General features: G+C 40.8%; 1 protein-coding gene across 13 annotated transcripts in view; it reads left to right on the top strand.

The window, feature by feature from the left end:
* The window catches only part of RERE (arginine-glutamic acid dipeptide repeats), a 408,969-nt gene that overhangs the window by 2,396 nt on the left and 389,520 nt on the right, over positions 1 to 17,053 (top strand). The window contains exon 1 of one of the 13 annotated variants that reach the window (XM_081490485.1): positions 14,329 to 14,499. The exons of 10 other annotated variants lie outside the window; for them this stretch is intronic. The gene's annotated coding sequence lies outside the window, so the exon portion shown is untranslated. Of the gene's footprint in view, positions 1 to 14,328; positions 14,500 to 17,053 lie in introns of those variants that run through there. 2 more of the 13 variants (XM_081490474.1, XM_081490487.1) reach the window with 2 other exon arrangements.

Below are 17,053 nucleotides of genomic sequence, written 5' to 3'. Positions count from 1 at the left end.
ATGTATTCGTGGTCTTAAGGTTTGATAGTCAAGTATACTGGCTAGAGAGCTATACTGTATATTGTTTTATAAATAGGGGTTATAAGAAAAGATCTGGTTTTCTGCTTCGGGGGCTAATGTAGAGGCTTTTTGGAACACTGGACAGGGAATAGGCTGATAAGAGTTCAGCTGGGTTAAACCAGCTCTGGGCCAAGGATGCAGGTTGGTGTGAATTAGATGGGTGCAGAATAGCACCTTCTACTGGTTAATTGTCTTGAAGGATCCAGAGGAAGAGGATGGGGGAGGGGATTAACGGCTGAGGCCTAATGATTTTCTTTTGAACACGGTTGTAGTGCCTTCCTGCAAATGCCACTTCCCCGAGCCGCTCATACAGATACCCTCTGACAGGGATGGCTGCATTGAGACTTTTTCCGCTATTGGCTGCCTTGACATTAATTTGCTCTATTATTAGAAGTATTTATGTATTGTGACTTCCAAGGACTCCCTGTCTTTTATGGGAAATACAATTTGTCTTGAAATATTTTTTTAAAACAGGAGTTGCTTTGTATTCTTGATGTTGGAAGCTCTACATACATTAACTAAAAAAGTTTTCAGTATCATTAGTAAAAGGTCAAATAGACCTACCCTATGGAAAAGAAAAATCCCAGCCCTGGACCCAGAGGTTTTCCTCAGAGATTTAACGAGAGGTGGGTGGGTGGGGATGGAAGGGTAGGAGAGGAGCTCACTGAAATCAGCAGTTTTTCTTATGTAACAGTGTGACACGTCAGTCGTGTTTCCAGCAGTCACATAAACATAAATAAAATTACATCTGTTAGGTTAACTTATTCTATGGGTTAGAGTAAAAAAGGAAAAATAGAGTTAAGAGAAAATGTGAAATAAGTGTCCAGATTAACACTGAAGGCCAAACTCCTGCTCAAAGGCTCTAAGCCAAGGTGTAGTTTCAGAGATAATATACTTGATAAATGCCTCAGAGAATTTTTATCATTGCACATCCTACCCATCTCAACTGTTTTAAACAAAATTAACTGGTAGAGAAGTTTGCCGTGGTAAGGGTGACTCGGTGTAGGATAAACATCTTCTGTTCCAGACTGGCTGCTCTTAGGAATGTGATTTCTGACTCACTTTGCTTTCAAAGCTTAGAATGTAATCTCTAAAGGTGTGGATCTTTCACAGTGAAATGTGAACAGGTCAAATGTATTATTTATTCAGCAGTGATAGAGTCAGGTAATTTCAATCCAGTATATTCTCTGCCAGTGTTTTGTTGCAAGGTAACTAGAGTAACAGAACCAATTCACAACAAAAATGTAATCAAAATCAAGAAATAAATGCATCAGTTATTTTTTGAACTTTGAACTTTGAATTATTGTTTAGGTCAAAAGTTTTTAAAAAGTGACAGTAATCACTGTCAGGTCCTGCAACAGTTCTGTGTAATAGTGAACAGAAATGTGCCAGGTGCTGTAAACACACACACACACAAATATGGCTTGTGCCCTTCTAAAAACCAGTGTATGTTGAATATCATACTATCTTACTATGGATTTAGTAAGCACTCTTTGCTTTTAAAATTGGTTTTGACTCTTTAACATCATGTTCAAATTTCAGTAATCATAAAAAATTAAGTAGTAAAATAAGCTGTAGATGCCAAATTCTTTGGGGAGTTTTGTGCTCTTCTACTAACTCCTTTTGGCAGTTTCTTTTGCAGTTGATTTGAAGGTTAAGATAGCAGAAAATTCAGGTGTTTAAGTGAGTCATTAGTGTAACATAACTGTGAATGTCATCACACACACACATACACACCCTAAAACAATGCACTATTGTCTGAGATATTCAGTTTCTGATAATGCTTTTCATCAGCATTATCACAGGGCTTTTTGACAACCAGGAATTCCTCTTGAATCATAGTTAAGTGATTGTTAATTATTAATACCTTGGTAATTATTCCATATTTGTAGCTCTACTTGTCCTCTCTGAGTGTGATTTGGGGGAGCTTGTTGGCTTGTGCTTAGTTTCTTGCCTAATAGAGTTTGAGTGTTTTTTAAATAATAAAGAGAAAATGCTTAAGATTGCTTAAGTCACTTTAACGAACATTTGGCCGCAAATAATTCAAACATGCTGAAATACGAAATATATTTACTAGACTGGATTTTGTTTGGAATTGTGATTTGTATTACTTGTTGGTTTGGCAAGTAATGTAAGATGTAATATGGGTCTGTATATTAGGTAACTAGGTCAATAGAACTGCTAATACTCTATAAGAGGTTTTTTGGGTAAGGTGACCTGTTTGTGCCAGTGTAAAATTGTTGTTTCTATTTGGTAAAATTTGCCAGTGTGTCAGCAGCATACCTCACTGTGGACTGTTTCCTTATATGGTTACGTTACAAAATGATACGACCTCTAATTCATAGATCACTTGGTATTTGAGGAATCTTTACTGCTTATTTGTCTTGGGCTTTTGCATCAGACGTAGAAGCCGTGGGTCATGCCCTGATTTTAAACTAGTTATACATATGATTTACTGTAAAGGTTTAGGACAAGGAACAGGAATTCTTCCAAGTCATTCTCACGTATTAGGCAAAAGTGGAACAGAAATGTGAACCTTGAGAGCCAGGCCTCACAGAAGCACCGCAGGTTCAGATGGGCCTTGTGAATGCTGAACACTGTTAGGAATGTGGATATTGGCTAGCTTTCATGACCAGATTACCTCGTTGCCTCCTCAGTGGGAAGAGTTTGTTAGCCATATACCCTATTTCAGGGCAATGTGTAGATGTCCAGAATGTGTAGCATAAGGACACCACTCAAGAGGGGGCAGTATTTACACCGTGGGCTGGACTAACCTGGAGGAGAGCTTGTGAGCAAACATGGCCATGCAACATCTCTGGACAGCATGGAGAGCCCCTCCTGCAGAAACCCATTGGAGCACACACGCTTGGCAGAGCATGAGTGCGCATGTTCATTAACACCTACAGTGTCCACCAGCTCCCAGCGGCCTGATTCCTGATGCGACTACTCCTGGGGGTGGGAAGCGGGAGCGGGTGGTGTGGTGGTGGCACTTACTGTGTATGTTGAGTGTGAGCCGGCGGGAGTGTGTGCATGTGTCTGCGTGTGTGTGTTCAGAGAAGCTGCTGGGGAGGCTGTGGAAACCTAGCCCCTTGGGAGAACCTGGCTCCCCTGGGGAAGTGGGTCCTTACTGGAACAGCCTGGCTCCATTCCTCGTGGGATGAGGGAAGCTCTGGCCACTGATTTAAAAACATGTTTGATGTATGAAAACCTCATTCCAGTGAATTTAAACTAGATGCTCCTTGTTAAAGCCAGAGACCGTGTTGCTCCTGCCCATTCCCTTTCCTTCCCCTCTCCCTTCTTTCTGAGTGGGTCACTGAACGTGGCTGACGGGTGTCATCTGGCTGCTCTGGCAGGGCCACAGCAGAAGGTTGTTCAGGTTGAACAGTAATATGCTAGCTTACAGTTTCTACCAAAGGAAGGCGTTCCTTTTCTGCACAAGGCACTAAACTGCCAGAGCTGACCCACCTAATCCTCTGTTCTTCACTCAGCTGTTTTATCTCTGGTTCCTTTGTGTCTTTGTGTCTCTGCTTCCACCTCCACTAAGGACTCTCAATATATTCAGTTTCCTAGGAAAGAAGGTCTGATAGGTTGTAAGTTACCATCACTGTTGGTAGAGGGTTTGGGGCCAGACCACCTCTTCAGCTACAGACCTGCCTTCTAGTTGGTGGAGTGCTCACCCTTCACCCCAGCTGTTAGGAGCTGAGGGGATGGGAGGCATTCTAAACGGTGGCCTGTGCAAAGGGAATTTTTTTCTTCTGTTTTTTTCCTATCACGTTTTTTCCATCTTCATTTTCCCTGACATCTGGTGCAGCTGTTGTTGCTTTTGGTAGCTATTCTAACAGTTTATTTTGCTTTAAGAAGCTCTACAGAGTCATAGCTGGTAGTCAGTTACACTCTCTTTTTCAGGTGAGATCATTTCATTGCATTTGTCTTGTTTTTTTTTTGTTTGTTTGTTTTAAATTTCCTGTTAATCTACCCATCTACCTAACTGCCTGCCCAAGTTGGTGTTTCCCCAACTGTAGTCATGGCATATTAATATGCTGCAAGTATTTTAGGTTTTCTGAGGTCACATAGGTTTGTAATGCATATTAGCACTCTGAAGCCTTAAAAAGTAGGACTATGGTATGTAAAATTTATTTTTTTTTTCCCCTTCCCTGAAGAATAACTATTGTGTTTTAATGAGAACCAGTAGTCTGTAGAACAGTTTGAGAAACACATGTAAAGCTAATCCTTTGTTAATCAGGTGGCTTCTCCTTTTTTCCTTAATAATGAAGAAGTAAGTTCTGGGTGTTACTGTTACAATGCCTTGCTGCTCTGTACTGTGTTTCTTCAAGCAAGTTTTGCACCCTAGTACTTCCAAGGGTACCACACAACTGCTGTTTCCACCTTAGACAATTGTCATTCTGGAGTTATTTTTGATTGTTGCATCTGTTATCCCTCATTCTGTCTTTTAATTGGATCAAATCAATATCTTTCTTTTTAACTCTGCTCCAACTGAACTCTTATTCAAGATATAATCACTTTATTTTTGGACAACTGCAGTCAGTTGTATAAGCATAAGCACTGGCAAGACTCTCCTAACAAATAATAAACAGAAACAGGTACTTAACTATGTAGTTCATTGGGGTAAGCCTTCAGTTCAGTTCAGTTCAGTCCCTCAGTCGTGTCCGACTCTCTGCGACCCCATGAATCGCAGCACGCCAGGCCTCTCTGTCCATCACCAACTCCCGGAGTTTACCCAAACCCATGTTCATCGAGTCGGTGATGCCATCCAACCATCTCATCCTCTGTCGTCCCCTTCTCCTCCCGCCCCCAATCCTACCCAGCATCAGGGTCTTTTCCAATGAGTCAACCCTTCGCATGAGGTGGCCAAAGTATTGGAGCTTCAGCTTCAACATCAGACCTTCCAATGAACACCCAGGATTGATCTCTTTTAGGATGGATTGATTGGATCTCCTTGCAGTCCAAGAAACTCTCAAGAGTCTTCTCCAACACCACAGTTCAAAAGCATCAATTCTTCGGCGCTCAGCTTTCTTCACCGTCCAACTCTCACATCCATACATGACCACTGGAAAAACCATAGCCTTGACTAGACGGACTTTTGTTGGCAAAGTAATGTCTCTGCTTTTAAACATGCTATCTAGGTTGGCCATAACCTTCCTTCCAAGTAGTAAGCATCTTTTAATTTCATGGCTGCAGTCACCATTACAGGCACGTAAAGATGAAGAGAACAGCCTTCTAGAAATGTTCTCTATACTGGCCATTGGTGTATACTTAACTGTTAGAAGTTAAGGTAGTGTTTTAGGGGATAAACAACAAGATCCTACTATATAGTATACGGAACTAACTGTGTTCAGTATCCTGTGATAAACCATAATGGAGGGCTTTCCTGATGGTCCAGTGGTTAAGAACGCTTCTGCCAATGCAGGGGACACGGGTTTGATCCCTGGTCTGGGAAGATCCCACGTGCTGCGGAGCAACTAAGCCCATGTGCCACAACTACTGAGCCCCCTCCCTAGAGCCTGTGCTCTGCAGCAAGAGACGCCACCGCAGTGATAAGTCTGCACACTGCTACTAGAGAAAGCTTGTTTGTGCAGCAGTGAGGAACAGCACAGCCAAAAAACAAACTCTTTAAACCATAATGGAAGAGAATGTGAATAAGAATATGTGTGTGTGTGTGTAACTGAATCACTTTGCTTTGCAGCAGAACTTAGCAAAATATTGTAGATCATAGCTCAATAAAATAAGTTTGAAAAAGGATAAATGTTTTAGAGACACAGAGTCCTATTGGGTTGTATTAGTTATGTGTTGTTGCATAGCAGATTACCTCAAAACCTGGTGACAGCACAGTAAAATTTACCCTCTCACAGTTTCTGTGGTTGGTTGTCTGGAAGTGGCTTAGTAGTTTTGGCGCAGAGGTCTCTCCTGAGATGGCAGCTGGAGCCGCTGTATCTGAAGGCTTGACTGGGGCTGGAGGCTCTACATCCAGGTGGCTCACACACTCAGCTATAGGCAGAAAGGCCTGCAGGGACCTTTTCCATATGGTTACCTGAGTGACTGCATTGCGAGGCATTTGGCTTCCCCCAGAAAGAGGGGAGGGAAAGAGGAGCAAGGAAGCAAGAAGGAGGTTTTTTATGACCTAGTCTCAGAAGTCACAGGGCTTCCCAGATGGCGCTCCTGGTAAAGAACCTCCTTGCCATGGGTGTACATGTGTTCCCCATCCTGATCCTCCCTCACACATGTACACTCATGGCTGATTCATGTGAGTGTATGGCAAAAACCACCACAATATTGTAAAGTAATTAACCTCCAATTAAAATGAAAATAGGGCAGCATATGGTGATCAATAAAACAAGTAAGCATAAAAAAAAAAAAAAGGAACCTCCTTGCCAACGCAGGAGACGCAGTAGGCTTGGGTTCAGTCCCTGGGTGGGGAAGGACATGGAGGAGGACTCTGGAGGAGGACATGGCAACCCACTCCAGTATTTTTACCTGGAGAATCCCATGGACAGAGGAGCCTGGCGGGCTACAGTCCATGGGGTCACAAAGAGTCAGACACGACTGAAGCAAGTTAGTACACAGCACTCAGAAGTCACACACTGTCACTTCCATCATATTCTGTTAGTTAGAATCAAGTCACTGAGTCTAGCCTACTGGCAAAGAGAAGGGAATTAAGTTCAGTTCTTGAAGGGAGGAGTATCAAAGGATTTGCAGATTTTAAAACTACCACAGGGGTTCAAAGGAGAGAGAGGTAGAAGATTAAAAAAACTTTCCCCTTTGATTAGTTATCTTCAAGCAGTGCTTTACTTAAACTAGCAGGTAGTTGCTGGTTCTAAGACAAGAGTGATGTCACCATAACCTCATTATTCATCTTCTCCCTCTGCCTTTGCTGAGACATCATTGATTTCCCACCTTTCTGTTGTTCTTACATCACATTTTACCTATTTCAGTTAAAACTGTGCTTTGGATGCACTACCTTAAGTTGCTTTGGTTTGGCTACTCATATTTCCCCCCAGTTAAGTACCTTCAGTTCTTCAGCCTTGCCACTCCTTTTATCACTTCATAGTGCGTGCTAGTGGCATTTATATCATATTGTTAATCATATTCTATTAGATTGTAAACCCCTGGAAGGCAGAAGGCTTTCCTTTGACTATGCCAGTGTGTATACTCATGTGGAGAATTGGATATATTCTAAAATACATATTTCATTGTGTTTTAAGATGGCATCAGTAGTAAGATGCACCATATTTCATGTACCTCTAAGAAAGAAAATAATGCTGGCAATTAAACTGTGTAAGACCTATCCCAGTTCTAATGATAGACAAACGTAAAACATTGTGCACCTTGAATTATTGAAATATGGTCATCTGTTCAGGCCATCTTTCTTTTCACAACTGTGTATTTCTTGGGAAGCATTTCTGAACTCAGATTTGGAGCACATTATTTCCTCCCATTGGAATAGTGGTAGAGGTGGTGTTCTTGACTAAAAATTTAGCCTGAAAAACTTACCAGGGCTTCTCTAGTGGCTCAGTGGTAAAGAATCCACCTGCTAATGCAGGAGACATGGGTTTGATCCCTGATCCAGTAGCCCACATGCCCTGGGCCACAGCTGTTGAACCTGTGCTTTAGCCTGGGAAGTGCAACTACTGAGCCCATGAACTGCAACTACTGAAGCCCACTGATCTAGAGCTGATGCTCTGCAGCAAGAGAAGCCACCGCAATGAAAAGCTTATGCAGCACAACTAGAGAAGAGTAGCACCTGCTCACTGCAACTAGAGAAAAGCCTGCACAGCAATGAAGACCCAGCACTGCCAAAAATTAAATAAATAAATAATTAAAGCAAACAAACAAAACAGATGTTACCATAAACCTGTAGTCATTGTAGTTCTAGTTCCCATAGAGTAGGTAGAACTATCATATATTTTGATTTATAATGTACTATATACATATGTGTGTAGTACAAATACACCACTTTACTTCATCATCAGTTTGAATTAAATTGTTAACTTTATCTTAAATATTGGTGTTCCTCATGATTCTGTCCATTAACTCCTCCGTCAGCGCTGTCTTCCAGAGTGTCCTCATTCTACCTTGTGCTTCCAACCTGCAGTTTTATAAATGCAGCCCTGATCTCTTTTCTTAGATCCAGACCCATGTTGCGCTCTGTCTCCTTGGATGTTTTCTGGGCACTGAGCCTCAAAATTTACCAATCTGTATTTGTCCATCCTTGCACTATTGCAACAAAGTAGTTAAGAGCTCTAGACTCAATTCCCAGCTTTCTGCTTATTATCTCTGACTGTAGGCAAGTTGCTTACCTTTCTGTGGCCCAGTTTCCTCATCTGTAATGTGGGGGTAATAATAGTACTCATGTTTATTTTGAGGATCAATGTAATTAATACATATAAAGTGCTTAAAATGCCTCTGGTAAATAGTAGTGAAAGTGTTAGTTGCTCAGTCATGTCCGACTCTTTGCGAGCCCATGAACTATAGGCCTCCATGCTCCTCTATCCATGGAGTTCTCCAGGCAAGAATACTGGAGATCCCCTTCTCCAGGGGATCTTCCCAACCCAGGGATCGAACCTGGGTCTCCCACATTGCAGGCAGATTCTTTACTGTCTGAGCCACCAGGGAAACCCCCTGGTAAATAATAAGTGATCCATAAATATTCATGATCCATAAATATTCAGTTCAGTTCAGTCGCTCAGTCGTGTCCGACTCTTCGTGACCCCATGAATCGCAGCATGCCAGGCCTCCCTGTCCATCACCAACTCCTGGAGTCTACCCAAACCCATGTCCATCGAGTCGGTGATGCCATCCAGCCATCTCATTCTCTGTCGTCCCCTTCTCCTCCTGCCCCCAATCCTTCCCAGCATTAGGGTCTCTTCCAATGAGTCAACTCTTCGCATGAGGTGGCCAAACTATTGGAGTTTCAGCTTCAACATCAGTCCTTCCAGTGAACACCCAGGACTGATCTCCTTTAGCCTATTTTAAAAAAAATTGTTACTGCAATCATTGTCATCCATAGGTCTAGTTTTTGACTGTGTTCCCTTTTTTCATCTACAGCACTCAACAGCGAGGAGATATGTAGGAGCAATGGGTTCAGATAAGCTCTAAGTTAGCAACTGTAAAGTTTTTACTATTCCTTGAATATAGGAAATGTTACAGAACAGGACATGATTAAATACAAAGTGAGTGACACAGATCATAGAGTAATGGTGAGGTTTGGTGTGTTAATGAGTAAACACATGTCATAGCTTAGCTGTCCTTCTTTCTAGTGATGTTCCTAAAGGAACTTTATGTAAGTAGAACAATGGCAAGTGGGAGATTCAGCATATTATCTTATTATTAATTGGGCTTTTGGTCAAAATACCAGTAGAGAGCTATTCTGGTAAACTGGGATGTGTATTGCTAAAACTTAAAGCCTAGGCAAGGGGTCTCCCTTCCTCCTAAATCTGACCTGCTTTTTCGTATGGCTGCGAAGACCCAAAAATTAGTCTTTTAGGACTTGTATGAGAGAAATAAGCAAGAGCAAGATCGCCATCCCTGGTGGATATATGTGTGTGACCTTTAATCTGCAGTTAATATTCAGACTCATAAACAAGTCCGATCAGTGTTTTGAACTGTGACCCAATCAGACTGGCATCTTGTGGGCCCAGCTTCAGCTCTCTGGTGAGCTTGGCCTGCGGTTGTCTGTCTAGCAGCCCTACATTCTGACTTTTCTTAGGTCAGCCCCTGTGTCCTGGGGAAAGGTGCAAAGTAGTTTTCAAATTTAAGGGTAAGATTACTATTTGAGATGAAACTAAGGAAAAATGTTGGGTGATAAATAAGATTTGCCATTTGGAAAAGTGGCCCACCATTAATGATAGTTACTGGGGCATTTAGGTAATGTGCTGATTTTAATTTTGATAACAGGAATGTAAATCTCTGAGGAACATGATTATATACGATTATGTTAGCAGAGCAGAACTGAAGCCTGATCATATTGTAGTCAGTCTGAGATGACTGTGACGACAGAGGGGAGGACGATTAACTTGGAAGCTAGAGAGGAGGCACCTGGAGCATTGCCTGCGATGTTGCAAGCTCAGGTACAGTGTTCAGGTAAACTCCAGGAGGGCAGAGGCCACGTCGGCTTTGGTCCCTTCAGAGTTCAGTGTTCAGTGAGGAACACAGTAGGCTTTCATTGTTCACTTGTCGAATGACTGAATGAATACTTTTATTGGGTAATATAACGATGTTGATGATAAAGGAGATTTGGCTTAATCTTAGGATCCCAATGCATATTCAGGAAGCTGATTTTTGGATAACCCCCCTCCCCCACCACCATGCTGGATCTTCGTTACTGTGTGTGGGCTTTCTCTAGTTGTGATGAGTGGAGGCTACTCTGTTGTGGTGGCTTCTCTTGTTGTGAAGCATGGGCTCCAGAGCATGGACTCAGTAGTTGGGTGCATGGACTTAGTTGCTCTGCAGCATGTGGAATCTTCCCAGATCAGGGATCAAACCCGTGTCCCCCTGTATTGGCAGGTGGATTCTCAACTACTGGACCCCCAGGAAAGTTTGATTTTTGACTGTTGTTGTTCAGTTGCTAACTTGTGTCTGACTGTTTATGACCCCAAGAACTGTAGCACACCGAACTTTTCCTGTTGTTCACCATCTCCTGGAGTTTGCTCAGACTCATATTCATTGAGTCAGTGATGCCATCCAACCATCTCATCCTCTGTCGCTCCCTTCTCCTCTTGGCCTCAATCTCTCCCAGGATCAAAGTCTTTTCCAATGAGTTGGCTTTTTGCATCAGGTGGCCAAAGCAAAGTTTTGGATAAATTCTTCATAGTGACATTTTTATATCTCTTTTATAGCATAGAAAAACATTTTATAGCTTCATAGTTATTTGAATCATAAATGAGTTTTTATTTTAATCCTAGTAAGTTTAAAATATGCATTAGAAATTGTTTAATAAAATAGCACTTAGTAAATTGATATAGTATCCTTTCTTCTTAGTTTTGCCTTGTATTAAGTAGGATTTGGCAGAACAGTGAGTGGCAGAAACCCGGAACAACTGCTTGGACAAGGTGGAGGTTTATTTTGTTTCCTATAAATCATGGATAGCCCTGAGCCGGTGTGGGGCCTTCATGTTCATTAGGGGACCCAGCTTTCTCCTTGTAGGCAAAGAAAGCCTCTGTAGTTCCTGTCATCAGTTTTGTATTCTCACCAGCAGGAAGGACATGAGGGGACGAGATCTGACCTCATCCCCATCCTGTGAAGATACCTCCCAGAAGTCACACACATCAATTCTGCTTTGTCCCTCTGATTATAACCAAATCACAGGGCACAGATAGCTGCAGTGTGTGCTGGAAAATTTAGTCTTTGCTGGAGATGGCTGTGTGCCTAGTCAAGAATCAGAGATTCTGTTACTTTGGAAGACAAGTATTGCAGGACAGCTGTCAATCTGTACCATAAATCCCAAGGGATAATGTAGTAACACATTTGGTAATTCAATCTTTAATATTGTTTAGAAGAATATCATACTACTGTAATGAGTTCGGTATAGAAATTTCCCTAAAATGTTTTTTTGATCTAATGATGACTTCAGATTTTTATTGCTAGGTTAGTTTTTTAACAAGATGAACAGATGTTTGATTTGAACATTCTGATCTTAGTAGCATAATCTGCGCTGTATGTTTTCAAGTTTTCATGGGATCCATTATAGTAGAAATAATTACTGAAATTTCCTAAGTTTCTATACACTAAACATGATTAAAGACCTCTTAGAAACATTCAGTTCTTATTTATAAATTAGAAAACTGTGTAGACATTTTGTTGCTATTAATATGATATTGAGAAATGCTTTTACAAACACTTTAGTAATATTCCTATCTAGCTTCATAAAACATCCACATTTTTCTTTAGTATTTTATCTGTATTGACTTAGCACTGTTTTCTTAGCTTAGTGGAAATTTTGGAGTCTGTGGAATCCTTAAGCAGTTTTTACACCAAGAAAAAAATTCTAGTAACTTGGTTTATAGTTATGCTTGAAACAATCTATAAGCTTCTTGGTAATTTTAGTTTTGTAACTCATAGGACACAATTTATCTTTCCATCTGTTGCTGTATTTCATTTGTTCCAGCATACAAGTACACAGGGTGTAGTTATAAATTGTCATAGTGATTATTTCTGTCAACTTAGATCGAAAGTTATGAATGTGTTATAAAGTTATAGTGTCCAGGAACTTCTTAAACCCCTGAAGTGTTAAGAAATTGATCATACTGATTACTTTTTAAGGAGACATAGAAGGGCACTGGGGAGGAGGTTGGAGAGAGAGGGAGCCTTACCTTTTCATACTCCTACAGTTTGTCATGGGCTTCCCTGGTGGCTCAGATGGTGAAGAATCTGCCTGCAGTGTGGGAGACCTGGGTTCAATCCCTAAATCAGGAAGATCCCCTGGAGGAGGGCATGGCAACCCACTCTAGTATTCTTGCCTGGAGAATCCCCATGGACAGAGGAACCTGGCGGGCTACAGTCCATGAGGCCACAGTTGAGTGACTAAGCACAGCACAGAGCACCGTTTGTCATGTGTAAATATTATATAGAGAAGAAAAATCAATGCTTTTTATTTTTAGATTCTTGCCATGCTCTTTTTATTACTTGCTTTAGTAACACATGAGTTTAATTTATGTATGAGGTGGGGCATACACAATGACCTAGACACTGATTGCGTGCCTTTGAAGAATTTCCTCACCAAAGAGAATAGGACATGGAGTGCTCTGTTAAAGGAGAGTGCCTTAAGAGATGATGGTCCTGTGGTTTAACAAAGAGCATTAGCTCTGGCTGGAGGCCTTAGGGAAGATTTGGTGTAGGAGGCGGTGTTTAACCTGTGTTTTGAAGGATTGGCAGGATTTGGACATGTGATAAGTAGCTAAGAGGATTTCAGGCAGGAAATTTCATGGAGCAAAGGCACAGAGGCTGGAAAACATGGGGAATGGTGGGTACTTTTACTGCTTCTCTGAGGAAGATTATTAAATTGTATTTCAATTTCCTTTTTTAAAAAACAGTCTTAAAAATGTTCTGTAGTAGATGCAGGCAGACGCTGTTCTTTCACCTCAGGTGGTTTATGTTTGAAGCTGTTGCTGGTAGCAGTTCAAATTTGGAGAGGAATGCTTCCGGCTGATTTCTCTAAGGAAGAACAGACTGGTCTGGCTGGAACCGCCAAGCACTGGAAAGACAGGTTGGGGTCACAGCATGGGGAGGTTAACACCAGGGTGAGACTATTTGAGAGCCTGATGCATTCAAATTAAATACAAGTTGTAATTGTAAAATTAATATGTACTCATTGTAATCGATTCATACAGTTCAGAGCAATGCCCACTTTCCCAATATTCTTCCAGACATTAATAAACACTTGTATACATGCTAAACATACTATCTTGAATTTTGCTTTTTACTTAGTATTCCAAGCACACATTAGTCAATTGTAATTATAATTTAGGTCTTTTTTTTTTTTTTAATAAAATTTGTGTAGTGGGGCATTGTGTGGATGCATGCTTTAATTTCCTGTTGATGGACACTTAAATTGGTTCTGACTTAAAAAAATCCTTGTACCTCTGCAACTGTATAGGTGTATCTGTAGGCTAAATTCTTAGAAATGGAATTGCTGCAGCAGTAGTTGTGTGCATTTTTAATTTTCAAAACTGTTACTAAATTGACCTCCAGGATGTGCCAGTGTACACAGAGTTTTAGGGTTCAGATTTACCCATCTTATCACCAGCCCTGGGCATTTGAAAGTTCTTGATCTTTGCTAACCTGATAGGTGAAAAATGTACAGTATATTTTAACTTCTGTTAAAATAACTTTCGACTATGAATGAAGTTAATGATCTTTTTATGCATCATAATTTTAGAATACATGTTTTGTTGTGTCTTAATAATAGAGCTGGGTGGTTTATATTAAATGGAACACTTCTTTCCAAGTGCCATTTATTTATTTTAAAAATAACTTTATTGAGACATAATTCACATACTATAAAATTTGTCCTTTTAAAGTATACATATGTGAGTTTTAATCATTTAAAGTTGAGTGCCAGTCATTGCTGTATTATTTGTAGTAAATAACTATCATGCTGAACTTGAGGTCCTCTCTTTGTTTCCAAGTTCGTCAGCATATTAGGCCCCAAATAGGAAATGGGGAATGCAACGTCTCTTGTTATTTTTCCAGTCTGTAGGTCTCTCTTACCTGAGTGTGCAGTCGGGCTGGCTAGGTTCTGAGATGGAATTATGCATGACAACTGCTTTGGAATCTCAGCTCTAGCGCTTTGGTACTGGATGGGGAGCAATTTCTTTTAAATAACTTGTAGTTGAAACTGATCTCCAACTGGTAAAGGCAACGCAAACTTGTTGACTTATCTTGACATATTAAAAATATGAAATCTGGAGTGAAAAAGCTTCTGAGGTAAAAAGATTTAAAAGATATGGTAAATGTAAGATTAGTAAGACAGTTTTTTTCTTTTTTTTTATAGGGGTGATTCAACTGCTTTGTAGTTACTATGTTCATTTTTTATTTCAGAGATTTCTTAATATCTACTAAAGTGTGTGTGTGTGTGTATGATAAGATGATTACACACTTCACTTGGAGAGTGGTGGTGATCTGGCCTGTGTGTGTTTCTGTTATGTTTCACATAGGTGTTTTCGTGTTGAGAAAAGCGTACTGATAAGTAAAAACTTAAGACTAAGTTTTTGAGCGAAATCTTTTCTGTCTTCTATAGCGTTGGCTCCCATCTAGTGGGACCCTAGGCAGCCCCTGTCTGAGGACTGTTACAGAATAGTAGCTCCTATTCCTGACTATGTCTGGGACCCTTAACTGTATATGGTTGTCTGCTTGGGGAAAGGTATAGATAGAGGCCCTTAGTAATTTTCTGTTGATTTTGATAGAAGTAATTCTTTCCTTTTGATCTTTATAAAGTAATACTTTAAGCATTTAGTTTCCTATTCTTCCTAGTAAAAATATCCTTTAAACTGTGATTCTTTTGCATTTTAATCCCATCATCTTCTATTATTTCTCCATAGTTTTATGCTTGTTCTGTTTGGAAGGTTATTCTTGATGTTGGTTCTAGTCCTTTAAGGTGTCTTCTCATTTTCTCCTTTGACATCTCTTTTCATGTTATCAGTTTTTTCAAGTTTTAGATTTTTTCCTGTTGTAAAGTCCCTTGGGCTTTGGCTTGTAGTTTTGATTAAAGTGGATTTTCATAGGGAGACTGATGGGCTTCCCTGGTGACCCAGTGGGTAAAGAATCCGCTTGCAGGGCAGGAGATGTGGGTTTGATCCCTGGGTTGGGAAGAAGATCCCCTGAAAGAGGGCATGGCAACCCACTGCAGTATTCTTGCCTGGAAAATCCCATGGACAGAGGAGCCTGGTGGGCTGCGATCCATAGGGTCACAGAGAGTCAGACCTGACTGAGCAACTGAGCAACCACAGGGAGATTGAAGATGGCGCTGACTGACACTTGGATCAGTGGTATGATTACTTAGGATGAGACTAATGAGAGCACTGAATGGCTTGAATATAGCATTTAGCTTAGTTTATGGATCTTTCCATTTCCACTTGAGGGCAATAGTCTGACTTAGAAGCACCATCCTGAAAAAATACAAAAATGAAATTCTTGTGTGCTGTGTGCATTTGGGTGCAGGTGAGACATGAGAACTGGGTGACCTATGGGAGAAACAGTGTTTATAACTCTAGAAACAATGTTTTGCTGAGATGTGATGTTGATTTGATAGGAGAGAATAATCGGGTCTTTTAAATACACTATGTGCTTCTTGCTTCACCACACTGTCCTGAACCATGACAACCAATGAGCATTATATTAATAAGTAAGCTTGACTAGTTACTATGAGAGGACCTGTCTTGTGGCTTTGAAGTGTGATGAGGTGACCTGCTTCCTTAGCTGTCAAATGGGGATTATAGTACATCAACTGAAATGAAAACATAGATAAGGAAATAAATTGAAAATGCAAACCCTATAAACCTGAAGTGCTTCAGTTATCTTTGTCTTTCTCAGGAGACTCAGCAATTGCAGCCCACAACCCTTATTTAATCCAGAAATATGTATCCTCTGTAATGTGACCTCTAGAGAAATCCACTGTTTTCTTGGTGTGTTTCTTATACAAACACTATATGCAGTTGTATTTGTTTCAGATATCTTTAAGCAGGTACCACTGAGTGCTCAGTTAGCACTCAGCAGTAGTAGAGAACTTAGGTGTTTTGTCCTAAAATAAAATTTTTCTTTTCACTTTATGACAAGAGACATCAAAAAAGCATTTTTGTTTTGAGAATGATAGTGCATTGTCTTTTTCTTCTTTTTTAACAAATGCAGCAGTCTTAAAATCCCAGAAATCTGTAAATACATCAGTTTAGTTCAGTCGCTCAGTTGTGTCCGACTCTGCGATCCCATGCCAGGCTTCCCTGTCCTTCACCATCTCCCAGAGCTTGCTCAAACTCATGTCCATCAAGTCAGTGATGCTATCCAACCATCTCATCCTCTGTTGTCCCCGTCTCCCCCTGCCTTCAATCTTTCCCAGCATCAGCGTCTTTTCCAGTGAGTCAGTTCTTCGCATCAGGTGGCCAAAGTGTTGGAGCTTCAGCATCAGTCCTTCCAATGAATATTCAGAACTGATTTCCTTTAGGATGGACTGGTTGGATCTCCTTGCAGGCCAAGGGACTCTCAAGAGTCTTCTCCAACACCACAGTTGAAAAGCATCAATTCTTCAGCGCTCAACGTTCTTTATGGTCCAACTCTCATATCTATGCATGACCACTGGAAAAACCAGTCTTGACTAGGTGGACCTTTTTTGGCAAAGTAATGTCTCTGCTTTTTAATATGCTGTCTAGGTTTATCGTAACTTTTCTTCCAGGGAGCAAGCGTCTTTGAATTTCATGGCTGCAGTCACCAACTGCAGTGATTTTGGAGCCCAAGAGAATAAAGTCTGTCACTGTTTCCATTTTTACCC

This window comes from Giraffa tippelskirchi, chromosome 5 (assembly GCF_054371585.1).
Source record: "Giraffa tippelskirchi isolate mGirTip1 chromosome 5, T2T-mGirTip1v1.2.pri, whole genome shotgun sequence".
NCBI lineage: Eukaryota > Metazoa > Chordata > Mammalia > Artiodactyla > Giraffidae > Giraffa > Giraffa tippelskirchi.
This window is presented reverse-complemented; position numbering and strand designations above follow the sequence as displayed.